Below are 18,086 nucleotides of genomic sequence, written 5' to 3'. Positions count from 1 at the left end.
GACTTTCATGAGATAGTTGGATGATCACATCTCGGAGTTCACCAATGGCTAGTACATATGTCTTATCTCTATTATGTATTTTGTTTATTCTCCTTTACAACTGCCTATCTCCTGCTCTTCCTCTTCAATTCTAGTTCACTATTGCTCCTCTTCCTCTTCTTTATTTTCCAGGCAATTCATGAACTAGGTTTCACAAAGTTGAATCAACTAACAATTACGTCATCCAAAAATGCATCTTTTTATAAACATAACTCGTTGATTGTTTGTATTTCAATGTAGGTATTTGAAGTGGTTTTGTTCGTCTTTCCATATTCACATAATCCATTCATTTAAAATCCTTATCATTGTTGTTGTCTTTTACTCAAAATTGAATCAACATTTGAAGTGGAAATAAAAAAATTATCAAATGATGTGTAACTTCCAGATTACTTGCCAATACTTTGCCTTCATCATTAGCTGGTCAAGGTGTTTTCACTCCTATATGTGAGCATAATGACTCACTTTGTCTAACACTCCAATATAAACATATTCTTCTCACCTTAGTTTTAGTCTGAAAAGGGAGGTTTGGGTCACTCTCAATTTGGGTCAGACCTTTTCCTCATACTTCCTTTTCCACATACTTTTTCTTGGTACAAATTCAGTTCTGAAACATGCTACAAGATTTTCTTTTAAACATTGATATATCTATATAGGATTTCAAATCATCAAATGTAGTGCTTTGCTTAAGCCTTTGATCTCGTCATGCTGAACTAGCTTTACTTCAGGGTCACTCCCTATGCATGATTAAAGAGATATATCACTCCATTGTAGAGAACAACACCTACTACAAGTGTTGGTATTTATGACAACATGTATCATGGACCTTTGTTTTGCTGCAGATTGCCCTGAGGGATGTCTTGCTTGCAAAGATGTTGGACTACTTTCATCATCTATTGTATTAATAAAATACTTTGATCTTGTTTCTTTTCCCTAAGAGATGTCAAGTTAATTGTAAAGGCGTTGGACTACTTTCATCATATATTGTATTCATAGAAGGAACCAATCTTATTTATTTTCCCTGAGAGGTGTCTTGAATACAAACAAATTGATTACTAGCTCTCAACTTCCTTAGCACTTGAGAATGGCCATATATAGCCATATTGAATTGACCGGTTTTACATTGACAAAGGTCTTCAAAATTTGGTTTGTATTTGTTCCATGTGTAAGTGATAATTAACAGATTGAATCCTCAAACACTTTGTCTCTAGATTGATTAAAAAGAAAACTGAACTCATTTGCTGAGTTGGTATTTCCACAGGTTATCATAACGCGTTGCTTAGGTGCATTGATGGTTCAACTCTTGTTTGGTATTGATCCTTTATTCTTATGCAACTTTCAGGCTTGAGTGTCTCCCTCATTTCTTTGTGTAGGAGGAGGAGACTCACTTTTAGTTTTCTCAATGATCCATTGACAATTACCTCAATCATTGTCATATTTAAACAACACTCAACGCTTACCAAACAATCTATTGGAATTTTTAAAAGGTTGTGGAACCACTGTTGATTTGAGAGCCAAATCCATATGAACTACTTTTTGAAACTTCATCTTGAAATCAATTTGAGGCTTCACACTAATGAAATGAACTGTGTCCTTGGTCCTCTTTATTTACCTCACTATAATTATACTCAAAGTTATGGAATAGATATTTTGTGAGGTCATAGGTGGAAAGACTATTGAGGGCTTTTTCATACTTACTTCCAATGCAAAGTTCAAAAATGGAATAAAGACCAACTTCATTAGTCTACCGCATCCAAACATGGGAGAATCTGCTGAGTTTAAAAGAAAGGTTGCTACAGGTCCTACACATGATAACTTGCATTGAAACTCGTCTATGTCTCAGATTGAAACTTTTGAGACTGAGAATGTTTTCTCTATCAAGATGATGATGATAAGCATAAGCATCATGAGGATGATACCAATGCCATTGTGGCCTTGTTCTTGCTAATTAACCTTTTACATCAATGCAAAATAAGACATCAATGCCAGAATCTTCAACAATTACATATGTAATAAGCACTTTTGTCCAATTAGAACATCAACTTTCCATTATTAAGCCAGATATAACATTATAAGGAACTTGGTGGTGAATTTGTACAAATATGTGTAATCAAACACTTGTTTAATATTTAGTCAAACACTTGTTTGATAGTGGGTCAATCAAAAATGGAATACGTATATCCACTGTCGTGGCAACGATAATAATGTTCAGAATATTTCCATATGAAAAAATAAATGCGCAAATAATAAATTTATAATTAATATTAACAATCAAAACATGATAATACTAATTATCTCGTAGTTTAATATAAATGATGTTGTGATATTATCAGATATTAATAGAAAATGGTGATCGAGATGGGAAAATGATCAGATAAATATCGGTATTGACTTGACTTGAGTGGGCAAATAAAGTGGTCAGAGAAATGTCGAAATAAAGTGGGTGGAAATTTTTTCAATGTGGAAAAAATCACAATATTCTAAAATTCTCCAAGATCCTAAACTTTAAACAGATTAAACTCCTCCAAGATCCTAAACTTTAACTTGTCATTGAGAATTTGTTCGGTCATGTTGTTGTTGTTCTGTTGTTGCCTTCTTCTGCTTTCTAGGCTTCCAAAATTTATGTTGCAATTCTCCTCTTTCTTCAGTCATTTGCAACCCCTGTCATCCTTCCTTTTCCTCTTTTCAATAAACCTCTTTTGAGGCCCTTTCAACATCATCTTGCTTCAATTTTGATGTCCAACTTCTCCTCTGATTTCTATGAATTATTGCTTCCTTGGAACATTGTTGTTGTTGTTTTCCATGAGCATCTTGATGTTTGAAGCTTCCTTAGTCATTTTATGCATTCCTTCATATTTTTAAATGGTGTTACATCTATGTTCGGATTGATTATTGTTGTCGTTCACTAAGTGTTGTATTTCCTTCATGGAAAACTTATCTTTATTTTCCTTTTAATTGTTGTAATCGACTATGATTTCATTTACTTCACACTCTGTCCTTGGATTGTCCAACCATTTTTCTAACGTTCTCAATTTTGCATTTAAATATGCATTTCTAAGGCTGTCACCTTGTTACAGGGAAAAGTGTATATTTAGAACTGCTCTATCCCACTAAGGTGTGATAGCTGCCTTAGAAACAAATAGAGAAAAACTACTTTTGTATTTCCTTTATGAACTATAGATAGAGAGGAATAGAAAGAACCAACCTGTGTCTTGCGCTAATCCTTTGATCCAATCCTTCTCTTCTTTGACAGTCTCCAACTACCTGCTCCCTTACTTGCCCAGCTTCACAAAGTACCTTTAAGATCACAGGAGAAGAACATTATACAAAGACATGGATCTATATTCATAAACAACTTAGGATCAGATTTAAGTTAACCATACAAATGTAACAAGCATCAATGATACAAAAGCATGGAGGAAAAACTCAAATAGTTTTTATTGATAAACAAGAAAAGATCTAGGAGGAGTTACAACCGGTGGTTCCTGACCCAGCATCAACCTCCCAGCAAAGAAGCCCCTCTTCACCTCCAACAAAGCATAGATCACCCAACACTCTGATGTTTGTCTCAAAAACCAACAGCAATTCCTTACAATATGCAAAATTCCAGCCTCTGGATCTCTGAGATGAGGGATCCATATATAGATATGTGTAAGGAGGATGAGTCAGCTTATGATTTGATTAGTGTCTTCTCTCTGTCAGTTCTTGCTTCCACTTGGAGACTGAAGGCCTCTTACTCATCCTTGGTCGAATTCAGTGAGGCAAGTGTCACAAGAGAAGATTCTGGAAGCTTCCATTGTCTCTCCACCTCATGGAATGACACTGCCATTTGTCATTTCTTGCCCATCGCACCCCACGGAAGGGACTTTTGAAATGCAACGCACCCTCACAGTGTATTTAGGTGCAATGCAACGCACCTAGCCAGTGGAGCAGCTGAAATGATCCTGTTTTGACTTATTCTGAGCAGTTTCTGCTGGAGAACTTCTGGGAGAAGCTGTAATCTATTGCCCTTGTTCCTTTAGGGGTTAGAACAACATTTTTAGGCACTTAGGATCCCTTGGTTTATGGACATTTCATGCTTGGAGTTGTAAGGCACAAAAATGTCTATAACAGTTGCCCCCTAGAGTATGAGGCCGTTAACCTTTTGGTGTCGGGTGAAATGCTTTATTATGAGCATCCGAAGTTCTTTCAATGCTGGGAGGAGACCTGTAATAAGATACAATACAATACATTATCTTCATACTCTTTTCATGATCTAGCTGAGGCGGGCATTCCCATGCTTAGCTTTATAAATTCATTTTCATGTACATAGGACAGACAATCGTCTGAGTGTAGACTGATGATTCTGATAGAGCCATCATCCTTTTGGTAGGATGATTATCTGTGCTGCAATGCTGTACATTTGATGTCTTTATTTCCCTGAATATATATCGCAGCCCAGATGGATGAAACTAGATCCGGGGTCTTCAATCTCGTCCGATATTTACTCAAAGTACAAGTCGATCCATGTGAGAAATGTTTTGAATTCGAACATGGAAATACATCGCTTGATTACCAGTCAATGATGTAAACTGTTAACAAGCGCGAGAGGAATCACCGATAATGATAATGATCCTCAAGGTACTGCGGTACAATTCACGTGGTGTGAATAAAGGACTTGGCGTCGAACACCACGCAAAATCTTTCGATCGAAGGTCATTGATGTAAACCTGTCGCCGGAAGTGAGAAACTTGCCATTGAGGCATGCAAGCTTCAAAGTACTCAATGGGGTGTTCCTAGACAAACTTCTTGGATAATGAGCTGATGTCGACAAGAAGTGATCCGTCAAAGGAGGGCCTTAATGAATCCCACATCAATGACACGGAATGGAGCAAATGATTTTGATGGAGGTGAAAACAATCTGATGATATAATGTTCAGGGTGGCGGTCATGAAAGAATGGAGTATAATGTATGGTAGTGGGTGAGACACAGGTGACTTCTCTGGATGACTTCTCTTGAACATATCGGCGACACTGATGTGATGGATTGGTAGCATTAACCCCAATGTGGATGGTATGGCGTGACCATGGCGATGTGACCGGTGAATGAAACAACCCAACCCGACTCGGACACGGAGTGGAAGTGTCATGTTCAAGAGCGACTTGCTACCAATAAAGATTCTTTGAGTTTTCTTCCCAATTTTACCCCAGTCATTGCTGACTAGTACCTCTTTATTTTTGTCAAGCTTGACGAGGATAAAATATTCTTGTTCTATAATTTGCCCTTCGGGCAAACCCATCGCTATGTTTTAACGAGCCTAGCGATAGTGAAACTCGTTCTCGTCTAAAGACAAGTTTGTCGCTACTAATCTTTTTAACGAGTTTAATGACAAAGATAACTCGGTCCTTTTCAATTTTAGAGAGTCTGAAAAGGAACGTAAAGGTAACTCCAAAATTTCTTTTTCATCATCTAATCCCTTAAGTCCGAAAAAGTATAAAACAATACAGAAGGGATGAATTTTCGATAGTCTTAATGAGCCGAACAAAACAAGCGCTCGATCTTTTTGTGCAATAATCCCTCAGGTCCAAAAAGATTAAAATCTAGATGAGGGATAGCACTTCATGTCCCTTTAACGAGCTGGAAGGCCGAGGACTCGGCAATCCTTTCATATTTTACGAGTCAGTTGAAAAGAGCTTAAAGGAGACTCGTCTTTTGAGGAACGAGTGATAAAACGGGTAGCAGTTGATTCCAGGTAAGGTTTGGAATTTTCCAATCACGGCAGTGTCACAAGGATGGCTAATGAAATCACTCTTCGCAGCTGTTCCTCAAAATGGGTAAACAATCAAATGGAGGTGAATGATCGGCCAATGAAAAAAAGTGGAGGTGACAGTGCAAACACGACCAAGGCTTTAATGGCTAAAGTACTACATTCACGGTGGTTATTTACCGGGGAATAGTTCATTTTTTAACGATCTTAAATGCGGGTGGAAACATTTGCTCATGTCTTATGTTTATTTTTTAACGAGCTTGAACTATGTGCTAAAATTGCTCGATGCAGGTTTTTTTTTTAACGAGCTTGAACCTTGCGGTAACACTGCTCGATTAATCCAGTCGTATGATAAGAATGTCTCATATAAAAACGACAACTTTTAGAGCTTTTCCCCACATCCTTTCTTTATGCAAGTTAGGAGACGACCAATCCTACGAGTTTAAAGGGTTAGAGGTCCTAAAAATTTAAAAAATAAATAGTCGCTCTTCGCTTGCACTCCAAAAGGTTTGCATGCCCCCAGGTATAAAACAGAATTTCAAGGTTACCCCTTCTTTAGTCCGTTAAAACATTTGTTTTACCGAGATAGGCCTACCTCTTACAGGTTACCCAAATATTGTTCTATTCACAGCACAAACAAAACACTTCTTCGGTGATGTCTACCGAGATAAACCAAGGTGAGTGAAGGAGGCTACTCCACTCACATAACTTTGACAAGAGAATCTTGTTCTATAATAACCCCCTCTTCCAATCACAGACGGGAGTACAGACTAGTCATATTCTCTCGCGGAAAACTACCCTATACCTAGAGTTTTTCCTGCCAAAGCAGACCAGGGTGCATGCCCCTTGGGTTTCAGTCATATCCCTCCAAATCACTCGTGCTCATCGGGAGGACGGACTGGAGATTGAGACATTTCTTGCGTGAAAAGACCATTCAGGGATGGTATATGACTATTTGCTCTGTATGATCCGGGAAATGAAAGCTAGTCCACGAGCTTGACCACTCTTCCTTCGTGCAGAAAACACATTACTCTAAAGAGTGAGGAGACAATTGCTCCCATGCAATAAATATAGTCTCGTCCAAGGAGTAGATTGTAATCCAGGAGTCCTTGAACTACCATTACGTTCATGTGAACTATTTTCCTTCTCAATGTTATGGGCACATCGAGAAGGATCCCTAACGGTCGATTGGTTCCTTTATCAAAGACTGTCATATTTCTCATTTCAGGCAAAAGCGATAGCGAACCAAGCGCTTTCCAAGCAGTTGAGGAAAGGATACTCACAAAATCCCCCTCATCTATGATGGTACCAGCCATAACCATTTTATATATTTGAACGATAATTCGGAATGGTACGCTAGCTAGTAAACAGGGTCTGCCTAGTTGATTCCAGTCGAAGGAGACAACTAGGTTGCTTGGAGGTGAGACCGAATAGACGACCGGGTATGGCTCTGACGAAATTCCTTCCTGCGGTAACGGAACGGGTAAATTGCCCCCATGTTCGTTGGAGTTTGTGTTTATGAAGAGAATTTGGACGGTGTCATCCTTGTTTTCTTCAGTGACTGTATCATCTGAAGATGAAACCTCTAAAGGCAAGACCGGGTCAACTGCCGCCTCGACCTTTTGAATTTTGTCTGGTATGGATCCAGATGGTTTATCTTCAATGATAGGTGCTTCAGCCAACCACCTAAGCGAGCCTGCCGGATTTTCAACTAGTGACAGGCTCGGCAAGAGTTTTTTATATCCAGGCGGAAGTCGTAACGGTGAAACCGGACGATCATCCAAAACTCTTTTAGCTTCGTCTAAGAAGGGACAATGGTGGACGACATGATTTCCTTCGCACAGTTTACAAGGAAATCTACATTTCCCTTTTTGTCCTGGGGCTTCACTTTCACTAGTTGATGGTGTGCTTTCAACATGATCCTCAGAGGTTGACGACACTGGGTTGTGCAAATGAGGAGACCAGTCCCTTAAGATCCGAGGGATGCAAGGACAATCTCTGTGAAAGTGGTCTCCTTTGCAAATGACACATAGTGATTTAGGCCTGGTCGGTGCAGTGTGTGGATTTTCGTTAGACGACACTCGTTTTCCCTCATTCGCCTTTGGCTCCCTCTTCTTCTTCTCTTTCTTCTTCTTTTCCTTCTTCTCCTTAGCAACTTGAATTTTGGCTTTACCAGCCCCATCAAGCGAAGAGGAAGGAGGAGAGGAAGAATTAGAGGAAGTAGAAGGCTGGTGGGCAACTCTGGACTTGTCTAATTGCAGATTCGATTGTTCAGGAATAGTGGTGTTCTGAACGACAGAGGTTGAGAAGAGCCATACAGACAAACCAATCGTCAGCCCTAGAAGCGACAATGTGGCCATATGGGGCACACCAACATCTCCCCAAGAGGAGAAGGGACTAGGATTTCCTCCAAGGGGAATTCCTTGGTTGGTTGACTCCATTTTCTCAACCCAAGATCAACGTAGGAAAGGGGTAATGAATATTCCGTTTAAAATAAATTTTTATACGCTTTGACAAAACTTGTTTTTTCAGTTTTTAAGAGTCGAGAAAAAACAAAAGATGACTCTAGTCGCCTTCGATTTTTAATGAGCCTGAAGTGACAAGTGCTCAGATGGACCTTTTCCGTTAAGGAGTCTGAAAAGGAACGAAAGGGACTACTCTGGAGATCTAGGTAGAGGGAGTACCAAACCAATCGAAAAACTGCAGAATACTTTTTACGGTACGGCAGTCAATCTTCCCGAATGTTGTGTTCAGTGCATTTCCATCGATAGGGCGGCAAACACGGCTTCCTAAGTATAAAGGATTTAAGCCTATAGGGGTCTCCCAAAATATACTCGACGGTACGTGGGAGCACAAGTCCGTACTGGAACTTATCGTCTCAAAGTGGAGGAATCACCCAACCATCAGTGAGGACAACAGTTACCAGGCTTTACGACGCCGGAATACGTCTCTAGCCTAGACCTCTAAATGTTGTGCGTTAAGTTCCAAAGCGTTGTTAGATTCATTGAATTTATTTTAAGTTGATCTTGCTTATGAAGTTTTCCTTTTGGGTTCACCACGAGATGTAGATGTAATTCCTAAAATGCAATCTAAAGATGATAAACAAACTTTTATCTCTTTTGTGCAATGAAAATCCTAGCTACTAGAGGAAAAGAAAGACACAATCTTTTCACAAAGAGTAAAGAGCACACTGTAAATGCACTTTCCTAAATCAAGCCAAACAGACTGTCTATATGCAAATGCACATGCATGTATTTGTTTTCAACTTCCTTAGTATTGATGCTAAAAAGAAAGTTGATGTGCAAATCTGAATTTCTTTTCAAGCGACAAATATAAACAAGCTCTTTTTCGAAATCAAAAACAGAGATGATTATGACACCTTGCGATTTTGAAATGAACACTTGTTCTTGACACTAGAAAATCACAAATTCAGACCAAAGGCAACAGTAACAGTATAATCGACCATCAACAGCAATCAAACTTTCTCCTATGATCAAAATCAACACTTGCGACAGATCCAAATCAAAGGACGACAGTACGACTATTCTACTTTTGCAATGGAAAACTGTAAACGACTCAACAAACACACAAAAACATCTACAATTCTTTTGAACAAAGGAGGCAGAATAACAGCAAGGAAAAGGGGTTTTAAACAGACATATACTGATCACAGGCAGCAAAATTCAGAGATAGAACTGGAAAGAATGAAGCACAAGAACCACAGTTGCACAGGGCTAGTCTGATCAGCGCACCTGTACAAAGAGAATCTGAAATGCAGCACAGGTTGCCCTTTCGGGAAGTATGCTGAAATTCAGGATCTCTTAACAGTACCTACGCTGGGCCAGAAACGAGAATCTGTCCGGGTTCTGGGTCACAGTTTGCAGTTCAGTCTTTGTTTATTGGCCGAGTAAAAGAAATCAGTAATGCACAATCAGGGGTAGATCTAAGGAAGGTTTAAGAGCTATCACAAGGGAAATCATATAGTTTGTGAATCAGTTGTTTAAATCATAAACAGATCCAGTGAATGGATTGAAGTAGCGGTTGTCTACTTTGCATTTGTTATGGCAAATGCAGTTTGAAAGCTACTTATAAGTTTATGAAACAAACAACAAAGAATGATACACAAACAAACTAATTAGACATTCCCCAGTGGAGTCGCCATTTTGTTACAGGGAAAAGTGTCTATTTAGAACTTCTCTATCCCACTAAGGTGTGACAGCTGCCTTAGAAACAAACAGAGAAAAACTACTTTTGTATTTCCTTTATGAACTATAGATAGAGAGGAATAGAAAGAACCAACCTGTGTCTTGCGCTAATCCTTTGATCCAATCCTTCTCTTCTTTGACAGTCTCCAACTACCTGCTCCCTTACTTGCCCAGCTTCACAAAGTACCTGTAAGATCACAGGAGAAGAACACTATACAAAGACATGGATCTATATTCATAAACAACTTAGGATCAGATTTAAGTTAACCATACAAATGTAACAAGCATCAATGATACAAAAGCATGGAGGAAAAACTCAAATAGTTTTTATTGATAAACAAGAAAAGATCCAGGAGGAGTTACAACCGGTGGTTCCTGACCCAGCATCAACCTCCCAGCAAAGAAGCCCCTCTTCACCTCCTACAAAGCATAGATCACCCAACACTCTGATGTTTGTCTCAAAAACCAACAACAATTCCTTACAATATGCAAAATTCCAGCCTCTGGATCTCTGAGATGAGGGATCCATATATAGATATGTGTAAGGAGGATGAGTCAGCTTCTGATTTGATTAGTGTCTTCTCTCTATCAGTTCTTGCTTCCACTTGGAGACTGAAGGCCTCTTACTCATCCTTGGTCGAATTCAGTGAGGCAAGTGTAACAGGAAAAGATTCTGGAAGCTTCCATTGTCTCTCCACCTCATGGAATGACACTGCCATTTGTCATTTCTTGCCCATCGCACCCCACAGAAGGGACTTTTGAAATGCAACGCACCCTCACAGTGTATTTAGGTGCAATGCAACGCACCTAGCCAGTGGAGCAGCTGAAATGATCCTGTTTTGACTTATTCTGAGCAGTTTCTGGTGGAGAACTTCTGGGAGAAGCTGTAATCTATTGACCTTGTTCCTTTAGGGGTTAGAACAAAACTTTTAGGGACTTAGGAGCCCTTGGTTTATGGACATTTCATGCTTGGAGTTGTAAGGCACAACAATGTCTATAACGCACCTCTTGTTTCACATGATGGACTCTTCTCATTTATGTCATCACCCTCTTATGTTGAATGAAAGAAAATGTCATTCTTGGGTTCTTTCATCAACTTCTCTAAAAACTTAACTTCCTCTTCAAGCATATTATATGATTGATTCTCTTCATATCTCTAGTCCTCTTTCTGACTATCTTCATAAGGAAACTTTTCTCTGTTTACTACAACAATATTTGTATGCATACACAAATCCTCCTTTGATATCTCTGTCTTAAGGTATTCATGCTTATTTGAGTCTTCCTCATCATTATCTTCCCCAAGCAATGGTCCTTGACTTGGTTCTGAATAGTAAATTTCTTCTTCCTTTTACTCGGCAATTCAGAGTTCCTCTTCCTTCAACCAGATTCTCATCACGTGCCTCATCTTCTTCCTTAGTTTCCTTGCAATTTTTTTTAATAAGACACTTCACCTGGTTCTTCATTTGCCACTCACATATTCTTGCATTTTCCTGTAACAACTCCATTAGTACACTAAGTTGTACTTTCATCTCAACTATTTCTCATTCAATTTCCTCTTGAGGCATCCTCTTCATCTTCATGCCATTTTCCTTGGCATCTTCCTCCATCCTACTATAGTTTTCACTAAAATCCTTTCCATGACTGTCGATAGCCATCTTCACTTTTCCCTATGTGAACTTTACCTTGTTCACTTGTGAACCACAATAAGCCTCTGCAATAACAAGTTAGTTTCACCTTGCTACAAGTACCTCACCAATCTTCTCTCTGAACTTGTCCTTTTGGTAACATTAGTTCTTCCATTGATGCTTCTAAGCTTTCTCTTCTCCTTTAGCCTTTTGCATTCTCAAGAGCTTCACCTGCTCTTTCCTTAGACAATTCTATGAGATTTTCAATTCATACTGCAAGGGTTACCATGATCTCGCTTCCTCTTTCAATTGCTACCTATAATCAAATGCTTGTTCAGCATTCACTTATGGATCGTTCCTTCAATAGATTTTATTTCCCAATAATTCTTCTTTATTTGCTCCAATTCTCTGCAAGGTCCCTTCCACTACTGATCTTCTCAAGTTTCCTTCAAGTTGTCATTACAGTTCCCTGGTTTGATTTTGATCGATTTGCTCTATGAGAACCCACATTCATGCTTGGAATATGGCATGGGGGTGATTGGCTGAAGCGAGACTTGGTTCATCCAATCTATGGTCAGGTGGAACATGGAAGTCCCGAACCTGGTTGGCCTTTGCATTCATCGATAAGAGCTCTCATTCTCCTTGATATTTTATGGGTAAATATATTTGTTTATATGTGGCTTATATGGCGGTTAAATCCTTGATATTTATGTTGTTTATATGTTGGCTATGAATGAGTTATATGACAATAATAATGTATGGCTCTCATCATGTTTTAGTTAATCACTGAATGTAATATGAATATATGACTTAATAGATGGTAATGTCATTATTGTGATGAGGCATCAACGTTTCTTAGTGATTCTCAGGTAAGTATGAGACCCCTATGTTCAGATATGTTGTTTAAACGTGTAGAATGCATATTTGTGACATGTTTGATGAAATTCTTGTCATGGCTAGTAGGGGTCAAATCAAGTCCTTTTTCAAGTATTTGCATTTGCACCATTGTTTTGATGTTACTTTTAATTTTTGAAAGTTTTATGGAGTTCTGGGTAGTGGCCTGAGTCCTCCCCTGAAAAGGTGGCACAAAATCTGGAGTCGCCAACACATAACTACCTGGAAAAGTACATGGTCACATGCATGCCCATGTCAAGTGAGAGAATGAGGCTTTAAGGCAGAAAAATGTCAGTTTGTCTCACGGGCTAGTCACCTGGATGGTTCATGGGGGTTATGTTGCATGTGTAGAAGGTCAACTTGTCTGTGTTTCGTCGGTTCCACTTCCTTAACTATTGCATAGGAAGTTGAATCATATCATAGTAACTCTTCGTCACATGTTTACCCCAATTGGCTGGTTACTTAGGTAGATGTGTGAGGAGGTTGTTACAAAGATTGAGTCAAATCAGTTGAATTTGGAAAATAATATTTGCTTACTAATAGGATTCTCTAGCCTTAAATGAATAAGCATGAGGAGAATAAAAGACTTAGAAAATGGATTTATGAATCTGTTAGATATTTTGGCATCATATTTGAAATGAAGTGGTTAATGGAAATTCAGTTTCTAAATATTAAAGTTGAAAATTAACCTTTTGTTTTATCTTGTAACCAATTTGACATGCGTTGGGTAGATAGAAAAATGCGAAAGCATTATTTGTGTAAAATTTTTATAAGAAAATTATCTTATTTAAAGTAAAAACAAGATTTCCATAGAATTTTGAAGGTCCTATTGTTCAAGTTCACGGATTTTATCTTGAAATATGTCATTTGCACTTAGTATAATTGTTTGGTGGTGAAATTTTCTTGGATAAAATAGAGACTGCTCCATGCAAATCAAAGGATGAGCTGGCCCCTTCTCATCCCTACAACTTTCATAATATTACAACTACCTTAATGGAAGATGGATACATGCACAAAGGAAGTATTTCAATACTTTCGTAAGGGAGTATAATTCAACATACCTAATATTCAAAACAATGTTAAGATAATCATTGTCCAAACAAGTGAATAATCAAATGAGAAATAAAATCTCTCTTTCAATATTAAGGAGATTAAGCTTAGAAAGCCATATTTATGGGGGTTCCTTATCTTTGAACTTATGATTCTATAAATTCACAAAGATTAATTGAAACTTTGAATCTTATGAATCTATAAATTTACAAAGACTAAGAGATTAAGCTTATGAAACCATATTTATGGGGGTTCCTTAGCTTTAAATCTTATGATTCTATAAATTCACAAAGTCTAACTAAAACAATGAATGTTACGATTCCATAAATTCACAAAAAGTAACTAAATTAAAAACCACTTCATTCACATGGTAAGATTATCTTTTATTTTCACATGCATGTCCTTTTAGGGTTAAATTCAAAAAGACTAACTAAAACTTTAAATCTTATGATTCTATAATTCACAAAGACTAACTAGATTAAAAACCCTTTCATTCATGTCCATGAGGTCTTGGATTAATGGTGATCTAGTGCTCTGTTAAGGAACTCCTTGATGTAAATTCATTCTTTCAATTCCTTGCCCCGATCAGGATGATATATTAGACATGTTGAAGATGTAGTCCTACTAAGCTTACCAAAAAACCACTTTGTCATAAACTTTACAGTAACCACATCATGTATGATGGATAGAAACCCAACTAGCAACCAATGATTGAGCTACACACTTTTAAATTTCAACTTAAAGAAAAATTGAAAGAAAATTAGACCAATGAATTTAAAGAAAAATTGAAAGAAAACTATATTACACAACCCAAATAATTGGGGTTGAAGCTCTTTGTGGGCTACATAGCCACCATGTGAAAAGATAAATTATACCATTTCCTTTGTTAGTGAGATGAAGTATTGGAAAACAAATGAAATTTGATTTGAAAGCAAAAACTAATGTAGCCACAATAGGGTGAGATTAATGATCAAAACTAAATAAATACAAAGAGCACATAAAATATAGAAAAAAATGAATTTTTACTTCCTATCTTTTTAGCTCTTCCTTACCATCACCTATGCCTAAATAGGTCTTCAAATTTTCCCTATCACTTGGGAGAAGTAGTTAGGGAAACTAGTTAATTTCCTATCAAGCTAGGAAATTTTTTAAATACATAAAAAAATGAACTTGATAATTGTCCTAAAGAAACTTTAGACTTTCTAGCTAACAACTACCTTGGGTATGCAATACTCCAAGATATCTTTGTAAAAATTACAAAAAATATAAGAAACAACTATCGATAAATAAAATAAAGAAGCCAAACCAAAGGAAACCAAAAAATTAACCTAGCTAACCAATCCCTCAATGGAGATATCCAACATAATTAGAAATTACTACTATCCCTCCACCCTTAATAAATAATTATGCATTCCTAATAGACAAACATGAGAACAAGTGAGCACAAAATTAGTAAGAAACCTACAAAAAAATCAAAGGGCTTAGATTCTTTTGTTTAACAAGTTTTTCAAAATAAAAAGGTTTTCCTCTTATTTATAAGGCAAGGGTTTTGTGGACCTCCCAAAAGAGGGACATCTTTAGCTCATTGTGATAGTATCAACTCTTACTAAGTCATAAATTCTTGATATTACAAGCTATGGGATACTCTTGTTGTTATAGTAGTAGTAGCTAGATTGGATCTTGGGCCTCACCTAGATTACTCACTTAAATTACCAATTCACAATGATAAAATGAAAAGAAAGAGAAAAATAAATTACTGCAAAACATGTTAATTTCAATGTCAAGATGACAATTAATGATTGGATTAACTAGAGATTGGTTTTGAATGAAAGGGGTTGTTGGAGCTAGTCAATAAAAATATGTAATTTTTCATTGTTTGAGCCTCATAAGTTTAAAATTCTTATTTTTTGTTGTTGTTGTTATTTCACATTTTTATTTTATAAGTTTTAGTAAAATTAAAAAGTTAATCAATATATATAATAATGAAATAATATATTTTATTTACCAAAAAAATATAAAATGATGTAATTTACAAGCTATGAACTAAGCCTATAGATTAGAGGGCACCCTTATAGATTTGATTACAATTTTTTTTAAGTAAATCAAGAATATTGCATAATGACAAAAAGATGAGTTGAAGATGTATTGAAATATCACATTGGAAAATTGAGAAATATATTCAGTTTTTCATATTAAGTGTTGTGGTATAGTGATCATTTTACTTCTAGGCTAGTGGTTTAATTGGCAGATAGGCTCTCCAAAGAAACTATTCAGAATATATCAAAAGTTATAGTGTTAGGAATATTTGAATAAATAGTTAGTTAGGTGTATTTCTTCACTTTTAACCTTTATTTTTACATAAAGCAATTTTTTATATTTTCAATAGCTATATATGTTTATGAGAAAATTATACTTATTAAAAACATTTTTTTTATATTCTCTATTTTTGAATTATAAATCAAATCTATAATAATCTTCCTGATATATATACATTTTCTATCAAAAAAAATTCTCATATATTACCATTATATTTCTCTCTCACACAGACACATATATAGTTAACCAAAACATGATGACAATAACACATGCTCATATTATTGTAATATGTCGTGATGAAATAATAAAATTTAAAAAATTAAAACATACATTCTATTCATTTAATTAATTATAAACAAATAAATGAAAAACACAATTACACTTTATATCATAAACAAATTTACGAAATAATATTTCCCCATTTTATATTAAAAACATTCCAGAATAATAAAGAATTCCCTGCCCTTTCTACCGACCACCCAGAAACTTCAAAAAAGTATTTGGGATTGAAACTATCTAACCAAGCGTTATTAAATTCATTCAATTCATGATGTAGGAAATTCAATTATTGATCATATGTCAATAATAACAACTACGATTTGGAAACCACGAATATTATCAGAGTTCAGTCACTAACTGATTCAATCAATGATGATATGATTTTAATTTTAAATCTCAAAAGTAACGACACACCGAATAAATTGATCACAGTCCATGGGACTCTTAATGGGAACGACACTCCACTCTCCAGCCACTGGGAAATGCCAAACTTTTTTTCTGTCATCATAGAATTGGGGGCTCTTCACCATTGCCAGCATCTACATAAGGTTGGGGCGACACGTGTAAGGCACTCTTAGCAGACATTCTCTAATTAGTTCGAGTGGAAGAACGTCCATGATCAATGCAGGCAGTAGCGATAGAAATGAACGTCCCACCGATGATCTTTTTATATAATTGAAGTCATAAGTCATGGCTGAAACGAGAATCTTCGAGTCGGCTCAAATACCCTTGAAGAGCGGAGTAATTTCATGATAACATCTTCAAGTCTGCTGAAATAACCTTGAAGAGCAGGAAAACGTGGAGCCTTGAATGTTTATTTTTATTTTATACTATTAAAAAATAAATGCCGTAATGTTTCTCTATATATATGGGGCAATAAGAAAATGTTGCAAAATGTAGTAATTTGTTCTATAACTAGCATACTCTCAAAGTAGGAGGGGAGGTGAAAATTGAAGGGATTCAAATATAATATGTGTTGTAAAAATAAACTGGGAATTTGTATTAGAATAAAGTGATATAAGAGATTTAAAATTGATATATTGCTCACATTTTTTACTTGATATGATGACTGTATTATGTCTTAGTAATTTGAGTTGATTATATTAAATGAGATTATGTCCATTAATCATGATTGGTAAAATATAATTTATTGTAGAGGTTGGTCTTCATATTGGAGTGATCATATGGTTTCACACCAAAAATGGGCTTAATCATTGAGTACATCTTCCACCTTAAAAGCTCCAACGAAACTTCAATATGGGAACATACGAGTAAATCAAGGGATCATGTCACTATACTAGCCTACCATCTATGTGCATACCCACTTAATCCATGAGTAGTTTGAATTCCAATATCTCAATTATATTTTGAATTAGAATTAGAAGGAGGAGGTGAGAATAAATCTCTAAGCTTGACTACACCAAGTGGGTGAGTAAGCTAAGTAGACATCGTCATAATAATCAAGGATGTGGGTGATATATTCAGTTACAACCCCTTCAGGTTAATAATTAGTATTTATATTGTTATGGAGGAGTTAGGGTCCCAAATCCTGTTACTCCTCATGTTAAGTACTAGTTTCAAATTTCTCTAAGCTAAAATATAATTTCAACATTTATGAAAATTTTGCATATTGTTGAATAAAAGGTTGAGTTCATTTTTAATTTAGAAATCATTTGAGAGGGCTCTAGAACTCACTTGTGTGGGACACACTAATTATAAGAACCATCCTCCCATTTCCATTGTTGTTAGATGAGTTACTTTCATACATGTAGTGTATTATTTGTAATATTGGTAGTTCAGTGTTATTAGCATTCCCATTAATATAGTGTGTTCAATATGATTAGTTTCATATTTTTTTTGGGCTGTGGTTCACGAACACCTTGGTCAACGGGTGGTGGCTACGTCCACGGAGAAATCTAGGCTGATCGACCCTG

This window comes from Pinus tabuliformis, chromosome 2_1 (genome assembly GCF_031772625.1).
Source record: "Pinus tabuliformis cultivar Carrire ecotype Pingquan chromosome 2_1, CPIR1, whole genome shotgun sequence".
Classification (NCBI taxonomy): Eukaryota; Viridiplantae; Streptophyta; class Pinopsida; order Pinales; family Pinaceae; genus Pinus; species Pinus tabuliformis.
The sequence above is the reverse complement of the archived record's forward strand: the minus strand, read 5'-3'. Positions refer to the sequence as shown.